Source organism: Chiloscyllium punctatum, chromosome 16, assembly GCF_047496795.1.
Source record: "Chiloscyllium punctatum isolate Juve2018m chromosome 16, sChiPun1.3, whole genome shotgun sequence".
Taxonomy (NCBI): domain Eukaryota; kingdom Metazoa; phylum Chordata; class Chondrichthyes; order Orectolobiformes; family Hemiscylliidae; genus Chiloscyllium; species Chiloscyllium punctatum.
In genome coordinates, this window is record NC_092754.1 from 18,474,175 (window position 1) to 18,501,046 (window position 26,872).

A 26,872-nucleotide genomic window follows, 5' to 3' on the forward strand; every position below is an offset into this window, starting at 1 on the left:
CTGGAACACTGTGTCCAGTTCTGGTTGCCCAGCTATAGGGAGGATATTGTCAAATTGGAGAGGGTTCAGAACAGCATGACCAGGATGTTGCCAGGTATGGAAGGTTTGAGTTCTAAAAAAAAGGCTGGATAGGCTGGGACTTTTTTCACTAGAGTGTAAAAAGTGAAGAGGTGACCTGATTGAGGTTTATAACAAAATGAATGGTATAGATGGAGAGTTGATGGTAGTTGCCTTTTCCCTAAGATGGGGAATTACAAGACCAGGAGCACATTTTTAAAGACAAGAAGAGAAAGATTTTAAAAGACATGAGGGTGGGTCATGTGTGAAATGAAATTCCTGAGGAAGTGACTTCTGCGGATACAATTACGTTTAAAAGACATTTAAAAGACATGAAAAGGAAAGGTTTGGAGGAATATAGTCTAGGATCAGGCAGGTGGGACTCATTTAGTTTGGGATTATGTTCAGCATGAACTGGTTGGACCGAAGGGTGTGTTTCTTTGCTGTGTGACTCTATGTCAAAAATATGTAAACAGCAAGATCAACTGCAAGTATTGCACTTATTTCAACTCAACAAAATCAATGATAGCTGTATACTTGATCATTGTTCACAGCAATGCCTTGAGCAATAGACAATAGGTGCAGGACTAGGCCATCCTGCCCTTCGAGCCTGCACTACCATTCATTATCATGGCTGATCATCCTCAATCAGTATCCTGTTCCTGCCTTATCTCCATAACCCTTGATTCCACAATCCTTGAGAGCTCTATCCAACTCTTTCCTAAACGAATCCAGAGACTGGGCCTCCACTGCCTTCTGGGGCAGAGCATTCCACACTCCCACCAATCTTTGGGTGAAGAAGTTTCTCCTCATCTCTGTCCTAATGGCCTACCCCTTATTTTTAAGCTATGTCCTCTGGTTCAGGACTCAGCTATCAGCGGAAACATGTTTCCTGCCTCCAGAGTGTCCAATGCTTTAATAATTTTAAATGTCTCAATCAGATCCCCTTTCAGTCTTCTAAACTCAAGGGTATACAAGCCCAGTTGCTCCAATCTTTCAACATAAGATAGTCCCGCCATTCCAGGAATTGACTTCGTGAACCTACGCTGCAATCCCACAATAGCCAGAATGTCTTTCCTCAAATTTGGAGACCAGAACTGCACACAATATTCCAGGTGCGGTCTCACCAGAGCACTGTACAGCTGCAGAAGAACCTCTTTGCTTCTATACTCAATCCCTCTTGTTATGAAGGCCAGCATGCTATTAGCCTTCTTCACTACCTGCTGTACCTGCATGTTTGCCTTCATTGACTGGTGTACAAGAACACCCAAATCTCTTTGTACTGTCCCTTTACCTAACCTGACTCCATTTAGGTAGTAATCTGCCTTCCTGTTCTTGCCACCAAAGTGGATAACCATACATTTATCCACATTAAACTGCATCTGCCACGCATCTGTCCACTCACCTAACCTGTCCACGTCACCCTGTAATCTCCTAACATCCTCCTCACATTTCACCCTGCCACCCAGCTTTGTATCATCAGCAAATTTGCTAATGTTACTATTAATACCATTTGCTATATCATTAACATATATTGTAAAAAGGTGCGATCCCAGCACTGATCCCTGCGGTATCCCACTGGTCACCGCCTGCCATTCCGAAAGGGAGCAGTTTATCACTACTGTTTGTTTCCTATCAGCCAACCAATTTTCAATCCAAGTCAATACTTTGCCCCCAATACCATGCACCCTAATTTTGCTCACTAACCTCCTATGTGGGACTTTATCAAAGGCTTTCTGAAAGTCCAGGTACACTACATCCACTGGATCTCCCTTGTCCACCTTTAGAGATACATTCTCAAAAAATTCCAGAAGATTAGTCAAGCATGATTTCCCCTTCATAAATCCATGCTGACTCTGACCTATCCTGTTACTGCTATCCAGATGTGTCATAATTTCATCCTTTATAATTGACTCCAGCATCTTTCCCACCACTGAGGTCAGACTAACTGGTCTATAATTTCCTGCTTTCTCTCTCCCACCTTTCTTAAAAAGTGGTACAACATTAGCCACCCTCCAATCCACAGGAACTGACCCCAAATCTATCGAACTCTGGAAAATAATCACCAATGCATCCATGATTTCTAGAGCCACCTCCTTCAGTACCCTGGGATGTAGACCATCAGGCTCCGGGGACTTATCAACCTTCAGACCTAACAGTCTCTCCAACGCCAATTCCTGGCAAATATAAATTCCCTTCAGTTCTGGTCCTTCAGCCACTGTTACCTCTGGGAGATTGCTTGTGTCTTCCCCAGTGAACACAGATCTGAAGTACCAATCCAACTCTTCTGCCATTTCTTTGTTCCCCATAATATATTCCCCTGTTTCTGTCTTCAAGGGCCCAATTTTAGTCTTAACCATTTTTTTCCCTTTCACATACCTAAAAAAGCTTTTACTATCCTCCTTTATATTTTTGGCCAGTTTACCCTCGTACCTCATTTTTTCTCTGCTTATTTCCTTCTTAATAATCTTCTGTTGTTCTTTAAAAGCTTCACAGTCCTCCGTTTTCCCACCCATCTTTGCTATGTCATACTTTTTCTCTTTTGACTTAATATGCTTCTTAACTTCCCTCGTCAGCTATGACCACCCCTGCCTCCTCATAGGATCTTTCTTCCTTTTTGGAATGAACTGATCCTGCATCTTCTGCATTATACCCAGAAATATCTGCCATTGTTCCTCCACTGTCATCCCTGCTAAGGTATTGCACCATTGAACTTTGGCCAGCTCCTCCCTTATAGCTCCATAGTTCCCTTTATTCAACTGAAATATTGTCACTACTGATTCTACCCTCTCCCTTTCAAATTGCAGATTGAAGCTTATTGTATGGCTCTCACTTTGAGGTCCCTGATCAATTCTGGTTCGTTGCACAATACCAGATCCAGAATTTCCTTCTCCCTGGTAGGCTCCAGCACCAGCTGTTCTAAGAATCCATCTCGAAGTCTCTTTCTTGAAGTCTAACACCATCCTGATTCTCCCAGTCTATCTGCATGTTGAAATTCCCCCATAACAACTGTAGTAACATCTTTGCGACAGGCCAATTTCAGCTCCTTATTCAACTTACACCTTACATCCATTCTACTGTTTGGGGACCTGTAGATAACTCCCAAGCAACTGGTCACATTTAAAATTTAAACAAAACCTGGTAGAGAACTGTTAACTTTTATTAACAGTTAACTCCAGAGGTATTCTCCATTGCAATACCTCTGCTCATCAAGAGTCCACTTGCCAATCCATTAATTTGCTCCTCTCACAGTGTAAATGCTGGTTTCCCCCCGAATTTGGTATTTTTGTGTATCGTCCTGATGAGTACATGCTGAAAGGATTCCACAAGACGTCTGTTTTCAGCAAACTCAAGCTCTCCAAGACCAAACAATTTTTTGTTTTTACATAATTAAAATTTCGAGTCTTAGCTGGCAGTTGCATATAATACTAGAAATGTATTGAACTTAGTTGATTCTAATGCTTTATTTTTAGGAAATACAAAATGGTTGCACCTAGCAATGATGGTTTTACTTGTAGCAGGATAGCCAGCTGGCGCAGAAATGCATGTTTTAAAAAAGTTTTAAATAATCTTTATTTCCCCCAAATCAACCTTCCAAACTTCCCAAAAAATTTCATGAGATAAACCTATGGGTAATATTCCTTTCTACTTCCATCTACTAATTTCATCATCTCTACACTTCAAGTAATTAATACTCAATAAAAAAATCTGAAGAAAAAACGCGAACATTTGCTGCAGTCCATGATGATTATAATTAAGTCAAACAACCTTTTAGTTCAGCATTATAAAGTGAATCAATATAATTAACTTGTCCTTCAGAACTAAACACACATCAGCAAATTCTACTTTTTACCCATCAACCAAAAACTTGACTATAGACAGCACATTTACAATAAAGCTTATTACTGTTAGTTTGAAATGTAAATAGCCTTTTATAGCTGGTTTATCATTTTATAGTGTGACAACACCATGCTAGAATTCCATACCAAGGAACATCTTCATGACAAATGGACAGACTCTTTCAATTTGGAGAACAGTTTGGTTTGACCATCACCAACAGGAAGGCAAATGTCACGACCAAGAATATTACCATATTACTCTATGAGAATGTGACCTCTGGAGTTTGTTGCCAGCTTCACATATCTATACTGGTGAAAATAACGCCATCAGTCATGTGATGCTGAATTCAGCATACATTTCAACAGCTGCATCCACAAGGCTATAAAGGTATTGGAGCAGAAGCAGGCCATTCAGCTCGGAGTCTGTGTCACCATTCAATGAGGTCATAGCTAATCTGAATCTTCAACTCCACTTTCTTGCCTTGTCCCTTGATTCCATTATTAATTAAATATCTATCCCAGCTTTGAAAATATTTAATGAAATAGCCTCAGCAGCCCTCTGCCATAAGGCATTCCAAAGATTCACTACCTCCGAAGGAGAAATTCCTCATCCATCATAAACGGGCGGCCTCTTATTCTGAAGGTATGCCCTCTGGAACTAGACTCTCACACAAGGGGAAACAACATTTTTGCATCTATACTGTCAAATATCCTAAGTAGGCGCAACTGATTCAACCTACTATGTTTAAGGTCATGGAAAGTGTGTGCAGCAAGGTGAGACCCGGATAACCTATCACTAGTCAGGGGAAAAGGCTGAAAGGTTTTCACGTTTACTGTTCCAACATATTCTCAGCATCTCTTGTGACATGACCACCAAATCGGAAGCACTGAAGCATGCTAATTCTACCAACATACACTCATTGTTAAGCCAACAATCTCTGCACTAGCTCAGCCATGCTCACTGGATGATTGATAACCACTGGTGATTGGAGGTTAGTTAGAACCCAGAGAAAACAAGACTAATGAATTGTGCACTTCCTCAGTCCATTGTCTTCTTCTGGTGCAAATGCAACAGAGATTACCTTGCTAGATTGGGACTCCTGAACCATCCCAGGTGATGCTCAAGGCAGAATTGACGCTATTAGTAGAAATCTTGAGATAGAAAAGCAGCCATTGCATCATTTTATAACACAAAACAATATGAGGCAATACTGATCTGATTGTATGCATACGTTTTCTCATATCATCTCAAATCTATCTTCAATTTAAACTATATAACCTAATCTCTACATTTTTAAGGACAAGGTATACAAGGGAAAGCGATGGCCTAGTGGTATCATCGCTGGACTGTTAATCCAGAGACCCAGATAACATTCTGGGGTCGTGGGTTCAGATCCTGTCATGGCAGATGACAAACTTTGAAATCAATAAATGTCTGGAATTAAGAATCTAGTGATGAGCATGAGTCCATTGTCAATTGTTGGGAAAACCCATCTGATTCACTAATGTCCTTTCGGGAAGAAATCTGCCATCCTTACTTGGTCGGCCTACATATGAATCCAGATCCACAGCAATGTGGTTAATTCTTAACTAACCTCTAGGCAATTAGGGATGCGCAATAAATGCTGGCCTTGCCAGCAACGCCCTCATCCTGTGAATGAATAAAAAGAGTACAACAATGGTTCATGACTCAATTCCTGGGATGGACGGGTTATCCAAAGAGGAAAAAACTAGTCTACATTCTTTGGAGTTGAGATTACCTCCAAAACATCTAATCAAAACATACAAAATTCCTGCAGGGACCAACAAGGTAGATTGCTGGAATAATGGGACAAAGATAAGGTAAATAGCCAAATTATTTTCTTTAGGGTAGGGGAGTCCAAAATTAGAGGGTATAGGTTTAAAGATCTTAAAAAGGGACCGGAGGGGCAAGCTTTTCCACAGAGGGTAGGGTGCATATGGAATTAACTGCCAGAGAAATTATAATTACAACATTTAGGAAAGGTCTAGAGGGACGTGGGTCAAAAGCAGGCAAACAGGACTAGTTTAGTTTAGTTTAGGAAACACTGATTTGATAGCTGTGGTGTCATTTTGAATTCAATGCTGTAATCAATGTTGTCTCTTAATCTCACACAGTTAAAGGTGGGTTCAGCAGCAGGACAAACACATTCCTTACCAACCCTATTTAAAGAGTTCAACTATTTGTAGGTAATTTTCTGGTTGATGAGTTGGACTGAAGGGTCTGTTTCCTTGCTGTATGACTCCTTCCCCTGGTGGAGATGACTAGAACCAGGGGATAATCTCACAGTAAGGAGAAGACCATTTCAAAATGAAATGAGGATTTTTTTTCCCCCACAAGAGGGTGGTGAATATTTGGAATTCTTATACCAGAGATCTGTGGAGGTCCAGTCATTGAAAATCTTCAAGACTGATGTTGATATATTTTTGTATGTTAAAAACATTAAACGAAACAGAAGTAGTGCAAGAAAACAATGCTGCAGTAGATGATCAGCCATGATCTAACTGAATAGTGGTTAGACTCAAAGTGCTGAATAGTCAACTCTTGCTCCCATTTAGGTTCTTTAATTGATCTCGGGTATAATATATTCAATGGCAATTAATAAGAAACTCTGCTTATTTATCAGCATTACATTACTTTTGTCCTTGCAGAGGGTACATTAGCTTCTAATGCATTTTTGGAGGCTGAGTAGGAGCTCAATGTACTTGATTCGGAATAGAGTGGGATCGTGTCAAAGTTTCAGGAGCAAAAAGATTAGAAGCAACCAAATTTTGGAACTTTTACAATTAAGTTATAGTTAAGCATTTACTAATTGGCTTTCCTATAAGATTTTTCTAAGTATGCGCATATAGTCCCTCAGCATTTCTTTTCAATTCACTCAAAGGACGTGTGCATCTCTGGCTAGGCAATTATTTACTGCCCATCCCTAATTGCTCAGAGGGCAGTCAACCACATTCTTGTGGTCCAGAGTCACATGCAGGCCAGACCAGGCAATGATGGCAGAATTACTTCCCTGAGGACATCAGTGAATTCAGATAGGCTTTTCCAGTGATCAACAACAGTTTCATGGTCATCAGCGTTTCCTTCTGGATAAAGGTGCTCAACTATGATAGTCATGTTTCTGTAATGATCAATCTACTAAGAGTCACGAGCTACATTATATGGCTTCTAAGATTAAAATTATAACATTTCCATACATTCGTAAAATAATCAATTTGAACAATTTCTCAATTAATGATCAGAACTATCAGCATTTGAAAATACTCTTCCTTCTATACTTAACGATTACCAACAGCACCAATCTGTAGGTTTTAATTCTTTACATAAACCTGAATTGGATTTCAAGAGGAAACATTACTTTATTAAGAATATTCCCATCAAAATATTTTCTTTAATTTCATGTAGTTGAGGGAAGTAGGCAGAGAAAGAAAGAAAAAATGTTGGAAATTTTCTGTTGGTTATAAATTTTACTTTCCTCTATCACTGGCTGGCTAGTAAAGCTTCATCTAATCCAAAAACTTCAAAACTGCTGACCAGCTGATGAAACAGCTCGAATGCCAACAAAGAGCTCTACAAACATCAGGGCATGTATTGGATCAGCTCAGATCAGCCTGGTGCAACAAATCCAATAACGTTTCTTTACAATTTGTTTTTGCAGAGTTCATCTAATGACTACTAACTAAAAACAATCCAGTGAAAACCCCAATTTTGAAATAATTCTGAGCTTTGATATTGACTGGAGGAAACCTGTGACAATCTGAAAAATTAGTTAGTGAATTAGCCTCTGACACTGTTCTATATCTGGATCACATTTTGGATGCTGAATATTTATTATATTCTTGCAACACACCCAACCGCAATATCTCATACACAATAAAACAAATCTGGTAGTGTTTAGGTCACAAGAAATATTTACTGACGTAGAGTACTTGGATTTTAATTCAGTGAGTTTCCTAAAATGAATAAGGAAGCTAACCTACTGATAAATATTTATCATTAACCAAGTTTAGAAAAATAGATAATCTGGTTATTAACCCATTACAGTTTGTGGGAGCTTGCTATGAGCATATTAGCTGCCATATTTCCTACATCACAACAACGAATATACATCAAGCAGTGTTTAAGGATCATGAAATGAGGATTATAAATATAAGTCACCCTTATTTTCCCCGACTGTGAAATCCCTTAGGGCTCAAGAAAGCAGAGATATGTGGGACAAATCGCACAGGAGTCATATTGCTGCAGAGTAAACATCCACCAGCAGCATACAAAACAGATATTATGACATCCATCAGCATTCAACACTGATTTGATAGCTGTGGTGTCATTTTGAATTCAATGCTGTAATCAATGTTGTCTCTTAATCTCACACAGTTAAAGGTGGGTTCAGCAGCAGGACAAACACATTCCTTACCAACCCTATTTAAAGAGTTCAGCTATTTGTAGGTAATTTTCTGGTTGATTGCATTTGCGGTTTGAAATAACTATCGATGGGAAAGTGTAGTGCTAAAAGTGGTCATCTAAATCTTTGAACAACCTGTTTATCCCACACATGGATGTACTGGAAGACATTTCCCGTGGAATACAACATTACTCGGAGAATGAGCAGAGGCAAGCCGAACAGGCTAACCTGCTGGAAGTAGAGGGCATTTGTTGTCCATTGCTGTCAACTATATTTCATTCCCTCTTGCCAGAGACCAGCCAGCATGCAGGTTTGCTAGAATTGAAGAGTTCCTAATGGCACAGAACATAAATGATGACACATGCACAACACATTGTGGACATTGTGGAACAACTCTGCCCAACACAAGAAACTAAAGGGATTCCACTATTTCAACTTCTAGCTGCTGTGACCATAGGTAATGAATGATAAAAGTCAATGTCCTTTCTTCAGACTACAGTGGTCTACTCCAGCTCCATTTGAATCACAAAGGTAAATAAAAGTAAGGCTCCTGGTCACAGGGGTTATCTGCTGAGGATGTGCTTGATGAGTGCTACCCACAAACCAAGTGCACAAGTGCTGCATACACATTATGAAAGCCATCACACAGAATACACTGATCAATGGGTCCTGAAATAATAGTTCTGATGTCTGGATCCTTCTGGAGACCCTGATGTACTAAGCAGCATGTGTTAAGATCTATGGTGGTCTGCTTACTATCATGAACTAACAGCTTTGCCACGAAGCTACATTGCAAGGAACCTAACAGCATCAGGTGGAAGAAAGAGGAATGAGGAGTCAATGTAATGCCTGTTTGGGCTGTCTAAACAACTCACCCAAATACAATGCTAGCAATCACAACCTCAATTTCCTATTCATCAACAATTCCAAACAATAAACTGTGAAGGACCATGACAGCAGGGGGAGGTAATATTTAATTGCAATACAAAAAAATACCATACGAGATTCCAAACAAATTTAAAATAAAATCATGCAATATTGCATATATAAATACCCTTGTGTATTCACTTAGTGCCTGTCTTCAATATTCCTTTGCCTGTTCTATCACTCCTTTGTAACACTATATCCAGGGGCAGTACTGCAGCAGATGGACGGCTGCTGACTTTCAGAAAAGGAGACAGCAGGTATCCTTGGAGGTCATACTCAGAGTCCCAGCTGCAAACTATGCCACTGTTGTACTGATTGCGGAAATCTGGTTGGATGGCATCAGTAAGGGCATTGTGGATTGACAGGACAGGGCTGCCCTCCTGAGGGAGAACAACAGGTTCATGCTTAATGGAAACATTGCCTCTCCTACAGGTCAGAGCATCCATGTTGTAATCTGTTGGAGGACAAACTGTTGAGACTGCTATAACATCCTGAAATCACCTTTTATCTGACATAATCCGTTACAATGAGTTTGAGCCGAAGTTTGCACAGGAAGCTGATCTTCCACTGTAGCAGTCCAACATTGGGTAGCTGTGGCTTGTGCTGCAGTGATGTCTGTGACATTGGGCATCAGATCTCTAATCATAGTGGCCTATACAAGCAGAGCCTACCACCACTTGGACTATGAAAAGAATTATCTCCAAGTTCTCTGAAAAATCCTGTGAAAAGTTAGTGTTTGATTGCTCTATGTTCCTAGATTCTGGATTCGTGGTGCTGGAAGAGCACAGCAGTTCAGGCAGCATCCAAGTAGCTTCGAAATCGAAGGGCTTTTGCCCGAAACGTCGATTTCGAAGCTACTTGGATGCTGCCTGAACTGCTGTGCTCTTCCAGCACCACTAATCCAGAATCTGGTTTCCAGCATCTGCAGTCATTGTTTTTACCCCTATGTTCCTAAATGTTGAACACAGACTTTCTGGCAGACCTCTAATGCACCAAACATTTGTGTACAACCTGCCAGCTAAGCTCTGCTGACAGCCTCATTCAAGTCTAGATTAGAGTGGTGCTGGAAAAGCACAGCAGGTCAGGCAGCATCTAAGAAGCAGGAAAATCGACGTTTTCGGGCAAAAGCCCTTCATCAGGCTTTTTTCCTGATTATATTTCCTGCTCCTCGGATGCTGCCTGACCTGTGCTTTTCCAGCACCACTCTAATCTAGACTCTGATCTCCAGCATCTGCAGTCCTCACTTTTGCCTAGCCTCTTTCAAGTGCTCATCCAAGTCCTCTATGGCAGGTCATTTAAGTGACCATTTTTATCCTTCCTTCTTGCTGTCGCAAAAGCCTCTCATGTCAGCATCTCACTACATGCAGATCCCATATCTATTCTAAGCTTTAAATTACAAATAATATCAGTACCTGAGCTGGTGGGTGAAATCAAGTGTCAGTGCTGTGCATTTATCATTTTTCTTGTTGGTGTACTTTCACAATCTGACCTCTGCCTATCTTAAAGAAAAAGTCTTCAGGATAATGTTATATTGTAGGGAGGATGAGTGGTGAAAGAAAGAGGTTTATTCTTGCATCATCTGCAACTTGCAAATCTGAAATGTGTGGGAGATGAGGAAGAAGTGGGATGTAAATGCTGAAAATCTACTTGGCTGATGTACTGATTTATTATGTAAGTGGCAATACTTGGGATATGTAGATGTAAGGCTTCAACTTGAAAGGTGATATAAAGCACGAGTCCTAAGGTATACAGGCTGACTGATAGAAATTGCTGGTCAGTGTGCGACTAGAGATCAAGGGTGGGCAGGTGGCACTTGAACAAACCCTGAAGGTACAGCTAGGAGGATACGCCATTTAAAATGCATTCACTGACCTTGGCCAGTCATGCAAGATTACAATTTCTTGCAGCATTACATCTACGTTCTCAGAGCTTGATTCCTGACATTGATTTTCACAACTATTAGCTCCCATTGCTTTTTGACTGGGTAGCTGGAGGGTATACACTCTCTGCCATCCACATCACCAAGCCAACCAACAAAAACTGACACATTGTATCTCTCCTACATTCTATTCCTCAACTATGGTCTCCAGCACTGGTCCAAAAACCTTTCTTCCATGTTGTGCTATTCCAAACAGTTTCATAGGTCATTTTCACTTTCTATACGATAATCAATACCTCTCCAGTCATAATGTGCCACCATTTTAAGATGTGCAGGTTAACTTGTTCTACTAAATAATCAACAGGTACAGTTGATGCTTACTGTATGCAAAAGTTATTCACATGGGGAGGGGAGGTGTGGGGATGGGACAGAGACACCGAGACAACATCCCCATTGCATTATCAATCGATGCTGAAGCAAGGCCAAGCCTGCCTAATCACTGGAAACTTCTTTGTCTGTTCATTAACATTTCTCCTGAAACAACAGATTCAAACACTTATCACCTCGTCATTCATTTTAGTTTAGGTAGTATGTAACACATTATACAAATCACCTACATTTGCTCAGAGATCAAAAATGATTGCAATTAAAAAAATGAATCGACTGGTGGCACAGAACTTTAGAGACTTGAAACACTCCACAATCATGGTGCTATATAAATGCAAGCTCTCTATAAGCACATGCTCTCCAGAAATAATTTAATGCTTTGAATGCATGAGTGTGGAAAAGCTAAAAAGAAAAATTATACCCGAGTACTGAACCAGCCCTTTAGTTTCACATTCAACTCCAGGTAAGAGATTTTTAACATAGCAGCCATCTGAATAGAGGGATAGGTAGGTTATATTCATTATGGAAAAAGGGCTTGAATGTAATAACAACATTTATAAACGAGGTTGGAATGTAGTGAATGATTTTTCTTTATATTTATGAATTATGAAATAGCTCCTGAAAAAAATTGGGTCCTTTTCAGAAAAAGCTGTAATAGATTCTGATCCAGACAGATGGTCCTGCATTTATCAGAGCCTGACTAAAATCTTAATTTTAGGGACAAGGGACATTGCTTTCACAATATTACAAAGGAGATCTAGCACTTCAACATTTTGATCCCTTATATAGACTAGAAAAAAAGTACTAATTATTGAAAGCAGTTCTGATTGCAGAACAATTCATCTGTGTGCCCACCCATCTGGCAAACTGATTGTATCTGACATGTAGTTGAAGGCATCAAAAGTCCATTTTAGTTAGGATGTGGTTATAAAGAAACAAAAAAGTCACTATAGTTCTTTGAGCATTAAAAATAAGATCCTATAAGCGCTTCAGCATAAAAACAAATTGTAGACATATGGTTACCCAATATAACATGTAAGAGGAGATGCTCTCAGAGGGGTAAGGTTATTTACTAACCAAATTAGAGACTGTGCAACTAAATTTTACTGTACCAAGTAAGTGCTCTCATTTGCAAAGTAAAATAAGAGTCTTAATTTTGTTTTGCTCCATAAATCATTAAATGCTAAATAGTGAAATCTTGGGTAAGGACTACCACAAGAGCAAAATTTTCACACCCTATTGCCATGCAAGTAAAACACAAAACCAATGTATCTTCATGTAACACCACATAACAGAACATTCCATTGTCAGACCTAAAATGAGGAGTGGTACTCTGCCAGAATATACAAAAATGCCTGTCTATGCAGCAAAAAAAAATAACATGCATTCCCTCGACAGAGCTCGAGCTGCACTGCATCTGTTATTCAGAATAATCGCAAAACAATATCTGTTTAATGTACAAGCTTTAAAAGCAAGGCAAAACAAACCCTTAAGTAAACGCATCTTTACCTTAGCCAATTCTTCACAACACAATATTTTGGTTTGAATTCTGTTGAGAAGGTATCCTGCTGCAAAGGTGTAAGGAGCGGGGGGTGGGGGATGAAAACATAAGAACAACAACGAAGAGTCTGTAGTTTAGGAAAATGAGAAGTGCAATAAAAGACAAAAAAAAGAGACAGAAAGGTGGGTGACAGAGAGAGAAAATGGAGAGGGGGGAAAATGGAGGAAGAGAGACAGAAAAGGAATGAGAGAGACTAATAAGAAGCGTAACACAGCCTCCTCTGCATAGTCTAGCACAGTCAGCATTGAGGGAGGACAGACACAAGTGTTACACAGGTTCCATGCCAAGAGAGGGGAAAAAAAATCAGCTGATCATACAAGCAACATTGGTCAAATAAAATCCATTTAGCAGATTCTGAAGAAAATGCAGTTTACTACAGTAAACTACAGTAAACTAATTTATGTTGAATTCAATCCTGAATTGGCAAGTTTACATCAGCAAGAAGCTACACCTGCATTCGTGTTATTTTCTCCCGATTCCTAATCTGAAATTTGCACACTCCCAAATAGACCAACTTGTGTATTGATTAGATTTTAACTTGAATTTTGAGAAGGATGCAATGATTTCTGTGTGCCTGACACTCAAAATGTACTAAAATATAACACCCAGCTTATTAAATAACTTCAATGAACATATTATTCATGAATTGTAATTCACTAAAACCAACTTAGCTTTGCATGGGGACGGAACTATATATCGACTCACTTCTTTAATTTCAAAAATATACTTATTCATAAAAATACACATTCACAATCATGAAATCAGTTTGGTTCTATACAATCTTAATACAGTGAGAACAAAAATGAGAGTTTGACTCTCCCAAAAGCACAAGGCATTTGTTCTTTATGCAAGATTAGATTTGCATATATTTGAGGAACTGGGAAAGTTTGTTAACTGAATAGACGACCATTGTAGAATCATAGAGGATGTACAGCACGGAAACAACCCTTCAATCCAACCCGTCCATGCTGACCAGATATCCCAACCCAATCTAGTCCCACTTGCCAACACCTGGCCCATATCTCTCCAAACCTCTCCTATTCATAGTCCCATCCAGATGCCTTTTAATTGTTACAATTGTATTAGCCTCCACCACGTCCTCTGGCAGTTCATTCCATACATGTACCAGCCTCTGTGAAAAGGTTGCCCCTTAGGTCACTTTTATATCTTTATCCTCTCATCCTAAACCTATGCCCTCTAGCTCTGGACTCTCCCCCCACTCCCCTCTTCCTTGGGGGGGGGGGGGGGGGGGGGGGGGGGGGAAGGAGGAGGAGGAGGAGGAGGAAAGGATTTATCTATTTACCTATGCCCTTTAGTTCTGGACTCCCCGATTCCAGGGAAAAGACTTTGCCTATTTACCCTATCCATGCCCCTCATGATTTTGTAAGCCTCTATAAGTCACCCCTCAGCCTCCGGTGATCTAAGGAAAACAGCCCTAGCCTATTCAGCCTCTTCCTATAGCTCAATCCTCCAACCATGCCAACATCCTTGTAAATCTTTTCTGAACCCTTTCAAGTTTCACAACATCTTTCCGATAGCAAGGAGACCAGAATTGCACACAATATTCCAACAGTGGCCTAACCAATGTCCTGTATAGCCGCAATATGACCGCCCAACTCCTGTACTCAACACTCTGACCAATAAAGGAAAGCATACCAAATGCCTTCTTCACTATCCTATCTACCTGCGACTCCACTTTCAAGGAGTTATAAACCTTTGCTCAGCATTACTCCCTAGGACCTTACCATCAAGTGTATAAGTCCTGCTAAGATTTGCTTTCCCAAAATGCAGCACCTCACATTTATCTGAATTAAACTCCATCTGCCACTTCTCAGCCCATTGGCCCATCTGATCAAGATCCCATTGTAATATAAGGTAACCTTCTTCGCCGTCCACTACACCTCCAATTTTGGTGTCATCTGCAAACTTACTAACTATACCTCTGATGCTCACATCCAAATCATTTATATAAATGACGAAAAGAAGTGGACCCAGCACCAATCCTTCTGGCACTCCATTGGTCACAGGCCTTCAGTCTGAAAAACAACCCTCCACCACCACTCTCTGTCTTCTACCTTTGAGCCAGTTCTGTATCCAAATGGCTAGTCCTCCTTGTATTCCATGAGATCTAACCTTGCTAATCAGGCTCCCGTGAGGAACCTTGTCAAATACCTTACTGAAGTCCATATAGATCATGTCTATCGCTCTGCCCTCATCAATCCTCTTTGTTACTTCTTCACAAAACTCAAATCAAGTTTGTGAGACATGATTTCTCATGCACAAAGGCATATTGACTGTCCCTAATCAGTCCTTGCCTTTCTAAATACATGTATACCCTGTCCCTCAGGATTCCTCCAACAACTTGCCCACCACAGATGTCAGGCTCACTGGTCTATAGTTCCCTGGCTTGTCCTTACCACTTTTCTTAAACAGTGGCACCACTTTAGCCAACCTCCAGTCTTCTGGTACTTCACCTGTGATTATCGATGATAGAAGTATTTCGCTAAGAGGCCCAACAATTACTTCCCGAGCCTCCCACAAAAGGTCTAGGGTACACCTGATACTTTGGGTGAAAGACCTTAGATGGTGGTCTTTCCCCACTGCACCGCGGTGGCAGCTGCCCCAACCTTTCATGTGTACCCCAGCAAGTATCTGTCATTTTCTGTTCATTAGTTACTCCATGACATTGATTTCACCACATTTAGAAAAACTTTACGCTATGCGAGTTTGCAGCTTTGATATGGTCCATGAGATTGTTCAGAACTGTCACACCTACCCAAACTTTAAATGTTGCTAGACCTCACCTGACCATGCCTCTTACCCAAGCAGGGCAATTTCCGTGCTCCCTACACCAAACTTCATCTCCTGAAGTAAAATATCTCTCTCTCAGTGCAGTCTTGTGGCCAGCATTAGTGTTTCTGATGCTGACTTCCATTGCAACTGGGGTGACGATTTAACCTGACGTTTATTTTGATTGGTTCTGATTTGGATGTGCTAAGCAATTTAATTGTTCCAAACCAAATGTAGGTGGATTTTCCAGGATATGCACCCTCCTGCATACAGCCTATGAATTCTCTTACTCAATTTAGGTACGTTAAGACTCTTTTGCTGTCTCGAGTTCACATACTACAATGGTTTGATGGGCCGGTTCCCGAAGAAAATCCTAATGGTTTAGCCAAGGCTTGGCTTTCTTATAAATCTTTGCTACAGGCTGATCTCAGGTCTCTCTGTTCAGGATATATACTGAATGAGGCTATGTTATTGTCTTCACTCAACTGGTGTTTCCCAAGCTTAGTCAGACTGGCAAATTCCCTCAGAATATCCTCCACATTTTCCAATGATAAAGCCAGTTGCAGTATCTGTCTGAAGTCCAGTTGGGCTTTGGCTAATAGATATTTTTGGATGGTTACATCATTAATCCCACATACCAAACAGTCTCTTGGTATCTCACCTCTTGATGCCAGTGAAATAACTCCACAGATAGGTATCCCGTCATCAAGTCACCTTTTATTTACATGTGGAGAGTCCTTGACACTGATGCAGCTCCATCAGAGACAGCTCTCAGAGTGAACGGGATGTCTGAGACTCCTATTCTGACCACATTAACAGCCCCAATCAGGGTACTCATTGTATGAGGTCCACCAGGCTAACTTCGTTACGATCACGACAGCACACATTTGAATTCTGTCCACTGTTTCTCAGCACTGAATTCATAAAGCTGGCACTGAGTCATAGAGATGTACAGCACAGAAACAGATCCTTCGGTCCGACTTATCCGTGCCAACCAGATTACCCAACCCAATCTAGTCCCACCTGCCAGCTCCCGGACCACATCCCTCCAAACTCTTCCTATTCATATACCCATACAAATGCCTTTTAGATGTTGCAATTGTACCAGCCTCCACCACTTCCTCTGGCAGCTCATTCCATACATGTACCACTCTCTGCGTGAAAAGATTGTTCCTTAAGTTATTTTTATATCTTCACCCTCTCACCCTAAACCTATGCCCTCTAGTTCTGGACTCCCCCACCCAGAGAAAAAAGACCATTTATCCTATTCATGTCCCTCACGATTTTATAAACCTCTATAAAAGGTCACCCCCTCAGCCTCCGACGCTCCAGGGAAAACAGCCCCAACCTATTCAACCTCTCCCCATAGCTCAAATCCTCGAACCCTGCCAACATCCTTATAAATCTTTTCTGAACCTTTTCAAGTTTAGTAACATCCTTCCAATAGGAAGGAGACCAGAATTGCAGGCAATATTTCAAAAGTAACCTAACCAATGTCCTGTACAGCTGCAACATGACCTCCCAACTCCTGTACTCAATACTCTAACCAATAAAAGAAAGCATACCAAATGCCTTCTTCACTATCCTATCTACCTGTGACTCCACTTTCAAGGAGCTATGAACCTGCCCTCCAAGGTCTCTCTGTTCAGCAACACTCCCTAGGACCTTATCATTTGATAAAAACAATTGTTTAAAACATTGATATATTAACATTGTGGTCCAAATAGCTAAATTTCAACTTACTATTCTTCCTATCTCATCACCAGCAGCAGATGCCAATTTGGCTAGATCACAGCACAATGAATAAATTTTACATAGACAAATGAGATAGCACTTTCTTAGTAACGTTTGCACTAAAGCTAACATATGCAGCAAGTATATCAAGCACTGGGAAGCGTGATTACATTTAACCTTAATGACAAAATGGTTAATTCAATGTCATCTACTGCATCCGTTGCACCCGGTTTGGTCTCCTCTACATCGGGGAGACAGGACACCTTCTTGCGGATCATTTCAGAGAACATCTCTAGGACACCACACCCAGCAACCCCACTGCCCAGTGGCGGAACACCTCAACTTCCCCTCCCACTCAGTCAAGGACATGCATGTCCTGGGCCACCTCCACCGCCAAACCGTTACCACCTGACGCCTGGAGGACGATTACATCATATTCTACCTTGGGATCGTGCAACCACATGGGATAAATGTGGATTTCAACAGCTTCCTCATTTCCCTCCCAATACATTATCCCAGTCCCAAGCCTCCAACTCGCCACTGCCCTTCGGACTGTCCATCACCACCCCCATGACCTATCAGCTTCTCCCTTATCTTCATCCACCATTCTCCTCCCCCCCCCCATTTATCTCCCAGCCCTGACCCACAAGCCTCTTTCCTGATGAAGGGCTTATGCCCGAAATGTCGATTCTCCTGCTCACTGGATGCTGCCTGACCTGCTGTGCTTTTCTAGCACTATTCTCTCGACTGACCTCCAGCATCTGCAGCCCTCACATTCTCCTAAGTAACTTACACTGCAAGGTTTTATGGGCTGCCTAATTTAACATTACAATCTATATTTACATAAAAGTATAGATTATAGGGGATCCATATTCCTGTTCTAAATAAGCTATAAAATTGCAATCAAGCAGTTGTGCAAGAACAAAGTTACCAATCAACTCCATTCATTCTAACTGTAGCCTCCACCTGTTTTCCATCAGGTCTAGGCACCTATATTAAACTTATCTCAAGCAATGGCAAAAAAAGTATACACTTGTCTACCACTGGGATTCTCAAATCTTAAACTAAGTCTGTGCCACTAACGGATACTTTCAAAATGTGAAGACATCAAGAACACTGGCTGATGGACTACTCACCAAAATGAGAGTCTACAGCTCTCAATTCAAATGGAGATCGAATATTTAAATGAGTATAGATTTGTAACTTATTAATAATATTCATGCCCTTTCTTTCAGCCTGCATTCCTCCACAAGCTCACAAATGGATTTGTCTTACTGTCTCGGCATGTAATGTACTTGTAAAAATGTTTCTATTGCTGTTTCCCAACATCTCACATGCAACAGGAAAGTGTAATTTTGCTTCCTAAAAGAAACACCTGCACAAATCACACCTCAAAATTTCTTAAATCGTTTCACACAAATCAACAGATTGTGTCACATAAGCTGAAAAAGGACCAAGTAACTGAAATTCAGGAGAACATCAATTATTGCAAAGATCAACAATAAATTGGCTCTGAGTTGGCATATATGCCAGGAAGATCAAGTGGAGAGAAGCCACCATGGTATCGTCATAATCACAACACCAGAGTAATTTTCAGAGGGCTCTTGTGGTGCAGTGGCAGTGTCCTACCTCTCGGCAGAGGCCTGGGTTCAAGACGAACATGTTCCAGAGATTTATCACATGATGTCTGAACAAATTGATAAAAATAACCACATAGATGGTGTGCTGGACTACATTATTTCCTCCACTGATTGACATTTTGATCAAATGTTCCAGCTTTGTCTTAAGGTGGGGAGTCAATGGTCTTGTGGTATTAACCCGGAGACCCAGCTATGTTCTGGTGACCTAGGGTCGAATTCCACCATGGCAGATGATGGAATTTGAAATCAATAGAAAACACTCGTTTGTTAGGATTGATTATTTTATAATAAATAGTAGTTTCTTGTGAAGTATAGAAACCTAGTAACTTTTCTGTTAACCATGATTCATATGACAGAAAACTAGGACAGCGTGATTTGATTAAATCTAGTTTTTATGGTAATCCGGAAGTTGTGGGGCTCAAGTGTCAGTGCACTTTCCCAAGTGGTCATGACAACTGTAAACAATGCTTTGCCTATTACGCCAAGTGTTTACTATTCACTTCCCCTGATATTGGTTCTAAATTGACTTTGCAATCATGTCCTCCAGTCCTCCTTTTCTAACTCACTTTGAAGTAGCAATCTGGGATTACTTTATCTATGCCACTTAACATTTCACTTGTGGGGATCTAAGACGGCGGCGATCTGAGAAGATCACACTGCAGAGTTTCGCATCGCAGCAGGAGCAGGACGGTCCTTTAACCCACCCAACCCAGGTCATCAGGATTTCTTGGGGCGTTGGAAAGATTGTGGAGGCCCAAGAAACATTTAAAAATTGACTTACCTGTATTTTCAACTGTCCAGAAATGCCTAAAAAGGGAGGAGGAGCATCTGAGACCGGGCCTGCAACAGCCTCAGAGCCGATTACTCTCCAGGACCTGATGAACCAGCTCTCGAAATCTCGTGAGATGTTGGGGAAACAGATTGAAGAGAAGCTGGCTCCAGTCTCTCTCATACTGTAGAAGCATGAGCAGCAGCTGGGAGACCTGGAGAAGAGGACGGATGAGGTGGAGCACAGGGTCACAGCAGTGGAAGCGGATGCCAGTTCATTCAAGGAAGAGATCCAAGCCCTGAAGACACAGGTTCGTAATTTGCGTGACCAAGTGGATGATCTTGAAAACAGGGGCAGGAGAAAAAACATTCGGATTGTTGGTCTGCCTGAGGGTAAGGAAGGTGAGCGGCCTTTGGAATTGCTGAAGATTAGCTTCCAAAATTCCTTGACTTGGAGACTGGCATGAGAGGATTGAAGATAGAGAGGGCTCACTGGGTCGCAGCGCGGAGGTCGGGTCTGGGTCAACGCCCTCGTCCTTTCCTGGTGCGGTTCTGTCATTACCGGGATAAGGAGAGTCATGGAGGCTTCCAGACTCCAGGGGAAGGATCCAAAGGCCCTAATTTGCGAGGTGTCAAAGATCATGTTTTTTCAGGACTTTTCAACGGCGGGGATCCAGAAACGAAAATCGTATGAGTGTCAAGAGAAGATTGAAGGAGCTTGGGATTCAGTACTCCCTGAGATATCCGGCAGTGCTTCGGATCACCTTAGATGGATCCATGCATCTCTTTGACACATCGGAGAAGGCAAGAGACTTTGTGGACAAACTAACCTAATTTAAACAATTGTAGTATGTATAAATATTGTTGCTTGGTTATGCGTTTATCATTCTGTAAAAGAAATGGAGGAAATCCGGTTGGAGCTTTGTTTTTCCCTTTTTTTCCCTCTATTGATAATAATTTGGCTCAAACTATGTTTGGTGGTGGTTAAGATATACATTTTAAATTTCTAAGTTAGCACATACCAAAGGATGGGTGGGGTATTTATTCCTCCTTTTGTTTTAAATGAAAGAATGTTTTTTTATTCATATTGATATTCTATGGGGTGTTTATTCTTTTTAGCTTGTGCGGCTCTAGCTGGGAGAAATGAAGGTGGTCGAGATGGTTAGATGCCTATTTATGGGCAGTTCGGGATGGGTAGTTGCCCCCTCCGTACGGGGGAAGAGTTCCCCTACTCAGCGCTATTGGCGCTTTATATGTTGGGTTTGTTTTCTGGTTTTTGTTGTTTTTTTTATTTTTAATAATTTTGTATGTTTGTTAAATGTAGTGGTTTTAGTTTATGTAGTTTTATATTTGGTGGACCATGTGACACTAAGGCTCAGCAATTTGTGGTCCGGGTTCCTCCTCTCTGGAATTTAAATGTAATTGCAGAAGATTATGGCTAATGATTTGATTATATGGTGTACCTGGAATATCAAGGGAAGTCACTCACCAATTAAGAGGAAGAAGGTACTCTTGAGTCTTAGAAAGGAGAGGTAGATATTGCTTTGTTACAGGAGACACATTTGGATGACAAGGAGCATCTGAAATTACAGCAGAATGGCTTTGACCGAGTTTATTTTTCATCATTTAATACCAGAAGTAGGGGAGTGGCTATATTGGTAAGGAAAAATCACTCATTTAAATTGTTGGAATGTGTTAAAGACACATATGGGAGGTTTGTAATTCTTACAGCCTTGATAAATGGGGAAGAATATGGCATTTTAAATGTTTATTGTCCCCCAGTTCATCCTCTTAAATTCTTGGTAGATGCTTTTTCTAAACTGATAAGTCTCAAGTCTCGGCACATCATTATAGGGGGAGATTTTAACTGCCTCATGGACCCCACAGTAGACAGGTTGCCTAAACGTCCCTCAATACCCTCTGCACAATCTAAACAGTTATTGGGTTTGTGTGGGGAATTAGGATTGGTGGACGTCTGGAGGTGTCTCCACCCTACAGGTAGGGATTTCATGTTTTTTTCCAATCCGCACAGATGTCACACAAGGATTGATTTTTTTCTGACCCCTGCGGTAAGGTAACCCTGGATCTGGTGACATCCCGTACAATTGGTAATATTGCCATCTCTGATCATGCTCCAGTGTACCTCATGGTTAAAATTAAGGATGTTACAGTAGATTCAAGGAACTGGCGAATGGACCCCTTTATTCTCATGGACCCCTTTATTCTCATGGACAGCAAGTTTGTGGAGCATTTCTCTAGAGAATTTCGGGCATTCCTAGACATCAACATAGGTTCGGTTGATAGCTCATCTGTTCTCTGGGAAACTGCCAAAGCTTATGCCAGGGGGTTAGTTATTTCATATTCCACAAGTAGGAAGCGGCAGAAGGGTGAGCAGCAACGTCTCCTTGAAGCACGTTTGAAGGCAGCCGAGAAGGCCTATTTTGACAGACCCTTGTTGGTCACTACAGAGGATTACAGCACTGTGGTCTGCACTAAATTCCGTGCTCACGCAGACAGCAAAGAAGGAGCTGGCTTTTGCAAAGCAAAGGTTATAGGAGCATGGTGACAAGCCAGGCAAATACTTAGCATACCTGGCCAGAAAGAGAAGTACCCCACAAACCATTACAACGATTAGGGAAGGGTCTGGGAGCCTAACGTGTGGGGAATTGAAAAGATGAATGTGGCATTCCAGAGATTCTACTCTAAGTCTGAGAATTGTGAGGAGGGGAAGGCCAAAATGGAATCTTTTTTTAGAGATCTGAAGCTCCCGGGTGTGACTCCCGAACAACAGTCCTTTCTCAATGTCCCATTATCAGAGCAAGAAGTGCAGGAAGCTGAGAGGCAGCTTCAGAGTGGAAAGGCACCCAGTCCTCATAGACTTCCCAGTTAATTCTATAAGGAATTTATTAGTAGACTGTCAGGCCTGATGCTGAATATGTTTAATGATTCATACAGTCATGCTTGTCTCCCACCATCTCTGAGAGGGGCCAATATTTGACTTATCCTTAAAAAAGGGAAGGATCCAGAAGACTGTACTTTCATACAGGCCCATCTCGCTCTTAAATGTGGACTTTAAGATCCTCTCTAAGGATCTTGCATTAAGGCTGGAGACTGTGTTACCCTCTGTTATTAAAGAGGATCAGATGGGCTTCATAAAGGGTTGCAGATCCTCCAATAACGTTAGGAGGCTGCTTAATGTAATTCAATCATGCCAACAGCAGTCAATACAGGGATTGATGATTTCTTTAGATGCAGAGAAGGCATTTGACTGAGTTGAGTGGCCGTACATTTTCTATACTCTAGACCTGTTGGGTCTGGGCGAAGTTTTCATAAGATGGGTAAAGGTTCTCTACAGTGTACCTCTCGCTGCAGTCATTACCAACGGGGTGTGATCAAGCAATTTTAATATTTCTAGGGGCAGCCGGCAGGGCTGTCCCCTTTCACCATTACTTTTTATGTTGGTGATTGAACCATTGGCGGAGGCCATTTGTGGGGATCTCAATATATCAGCTCCAGAAGTGGGGTCAAAATTACATACGATGATGTTCTAATTTTCTTGACAAACCCAGAAGTCTCAGTACCTTGCCTGATACAATGCATTCACGCGTTTGGTGCTTTTTCAGGGTATAAGATTAATTTTGCTAAATCAGAGGCTATGCCTATGGATGGTCTTATGGGCATATTCATTACTCCAGTTCTGGATTGGCTGTTCAAAGCCAATTTTACTCAATTATTTGAAAAAATTAAACAAGAGCTCCAAAGATGGGAGGCACTTTCAGTCTCATGGTTGGGTCGCATAGCGCTTATTAAGATGAATATTCTCCCTAGTTTGCTATACCCTATATGGATGCTCCCCATGATTTTCAATAAACAAACACTCAGGAGACTGAATGGTTGGTACAGCTCCTGTATTTGGCACCGTAAACGGCCCCTCATTAAATTAGCCAAACTGCAGTTGCCTCACAGATTGGGGGGAGTAGACCTTTTGGACATTAAAAATTACCAATTAAGCTCGCTTTTGACCCACGTAAGTGATAGAGTTTGTGGGGACCCTCTTTCAATATGGCTAGATATCGAAGTTTCCCAGGCAAGGTGCCCCCTTACCAGTTTGCTGTTTTTGGACAAGGTGAGGACAGTTAGGGAATATTGCCATAACCCAATCGTCACCAATACTGTTAAAGAATGGAGGGCAATTCTGCAGAGGGAAGGTAATATTGGAAAAACATCTTTGTTTACACCTTTACTGGGTATGCCGAGTTTTCAACCAGGTATGATAGATTCAGGATTTAAACGTTAGGCAGCTAGGGGTATATCTTGCATGGGTGATTTATTTGTGGGAGATGTAATGATGTCCATTGATCAGTTAGTACGGAAGTACGAGTTACCTAATAGAGACCTCTTTCGTTTTTTTCAAGTTAGGGATTTTATTCAAAAAAGGACCACACTTTTGACTGATCCCTACAAATCTGACATAGAAAGAGGGGTACTAAGGGCTCAGAGTAACACACTCTGTCAGTACTCTATATCACCAATTGGGGGGTGCCACCTCAGATGAGTCTGATCGACTTTGCAAGATGTGGGAAAGAGAGCTGGGTGTTGAAGTTTCTTCAGAGGCATGGGAGGATATTTCGGAGAATGCAAGGAAGATATCAATTTGCAATAGGGCCCTTTACAGTTGAAGATTCGCCACAGGGTCCACTTAGCCCCAGACCGTTTGTCAAAATTTAAACCAGGGGTATCTTCAGCATGTCTCAAGTGCGAGGTCTGTACGGGTACTCTTACCCATTGTCTTTGGTCTTGTGACAGGCTTCAAACATATTGGAGCGCAGTGGTGGGTGCAATGGAGAGGATTTTAGGTGTAAGGGTGGAGAAGGACCCTATTTTGCTCCTTTTGGTCCGACCCATCGTATTTTCTGCAGACTCGCATAGGCAAAACGTTTCAATATTCTTACATTCTGTGCAAGGAAGAATATCTTGCTAGGTTGGATATCAGAAAACCCCCCCAGGCCTGTCGGGTTGGCAGAAGATTGTTATGGAGTATATTCCCCTGGATTTTCTCACAAATATGGTACACCACAAAACTGAGAATTTTTACAAGACATAGCAACTCTTTTTGAAATACCTGGACACAGATTTATCTGCCACACTAACAAGGGCTTTTATATAGCCGTAATGATTGTGTTTCATGAGTCCAATATCCAGGGAGGAGGAACTGTGAATTTATGAGTGTTTTGTTGGGCTGGGCTGAGTTACTACTATTTATTTGTTTGTTGTTAGGTATTTATTTAGTTAGTTAAATAGCTAGTTTAGGTTTTTTTAATTTTATACTTCTCTATATATGTTTATACATTCGTATAGGAGGGTGGATTGGGGAACTTTTTTTATTATTTGGGTTTAGTTTTGTACTATTTTTGTACTGTTTTGAATTGCATTGTTTTGTATTTGTTGTAATATTTAAAAATCTATTTTTTCTTAATAAAAATATATTATAAAAAAAAACATTTCACTTATACTTTGAGAATTTCTTTCCCCTCATCCCCTTAACTGCCTTCTTCCTAAACTACAAAGCTTAAGCTCCTTCATCACACCTAAATTTCTTTTGAAATTAGAATTAGCCCTATTGGCCTAAAGTTCCATAATTATTCAACAATAATATTGGTAACAGATTTTTATCATTGGAACCACAGCAACATATAAATTTAGCACAAGACAATGTAAATGAAAACAGTGTGAAAAACAACTGTTCTCTTCTGTCAATGTTTATTTAAAGAATTATGCTTAAAATTCAATATTGGGTGACTTCAAACCACTGAAGAGCAACCTGCTCTGGGAAACTATGTTGCAGGATAGGAACATACATTCTGCTGTTCACCACCGTTTTGTAGAGTCATGCAGCAATTCAACCACTGGTTTTAACTTGCAACTTCTGTTTCCAGGGAAACTGCTCTGGGATTTTCCCTTAGCAATGATGTTATCAGAATAATGTAGCACGGGAAAAAAAAGGTCAACTTTAGGGTTTTATTGCTAGTATTAAAAGTGAAAATTTACTTCAAACAAAAAAATTAATCATACTTTTCTAGGGGCTATTTTTCTTTCTTAAAAAAAGGAACCACTGAAGAAACAGAATCGTCAAGACTTCCCCTTTTAAGATAGGTTAGAAATAAAGGAATAATTGCTGAAGACTCAGTCCGAAGTTAGCAAAAATGCAGCATTTCATCTGAACTACAATTAATCATAAATATACTAATATAAAGAGAATGGAGAGAGAAAATTAACAGATCAAAATAAAATTGTTCAATATGTCTTAGGACATGCCTAAAGTTAAGAGAAAGCTAGGCTGTTAATCTTACTCTTCTTGTTAACATTCAGAAACAGTCCTTTCAGTCTATAACAAATGATATTTTCTTTTGGAAAATAACAAAATCAATCAACAACTCCAAGGAGTTTTGACTGATGCTGTCAGTCCGTGCATAACATACATAAGCTCGTTACAAACCCAGTACAGTCCACATCCAAATCTAATATATTTGAACTATATTCTACTACATAGCTGCACATTATCATGGAAACATTCAACCATTCACAATCATTAGATTCATACAAAATTTTTAATATAGTAAACTTTCCTTTTCACTCATCTTTGTTCAATATTTCAGCTTCTCATCTAATATAATTGGTGCTAGTGGTGCACCGTTGTGTAGCAACTGTATATCAATTATTTACACCAATCATGGAAATTATCCTTTTTTTTAGATTACTTACAGTGTGGAAAAAGGCACTTTGGCCCAACAAGTCCACACCGACCCTACGAAGAGCACCCACCCAAACCCATTCCCCTACATTTACCCCTTCATTTTAATTGAACACTA

At 40.7% G+C, this 26,872-nt stretch overlaps 1 protein-coding gene across 7 annotated transcripts in view; it reads right to left on the reverse strand.

Moving 5' to 3' along the window:
• Positions 1-26,872, reverse strand: part of kcnab2a (potassium voltage-gated channel subfamily A regulatory beta subunit 2a) — a 268,478-nt gene that overhangs the window by 202,207 nt on the left and 39,399 nt on the right. The window contains exon 1 of one of the 7 annotated variants that reach the window (XM_072586341.1): positions 13,020-13,226. The exons of the other annotated variants lie outside the window; for them this stretch is intronic. The gene's annotated coding sequence lies outside the window, so the exon portion shown is untranslated. Of the gene's footprint in view, positions 1-13,019; positions 13,227-26,872 lie in introns of those variants that run through there. 7 annotated transcript variants of the gene reach the window in all.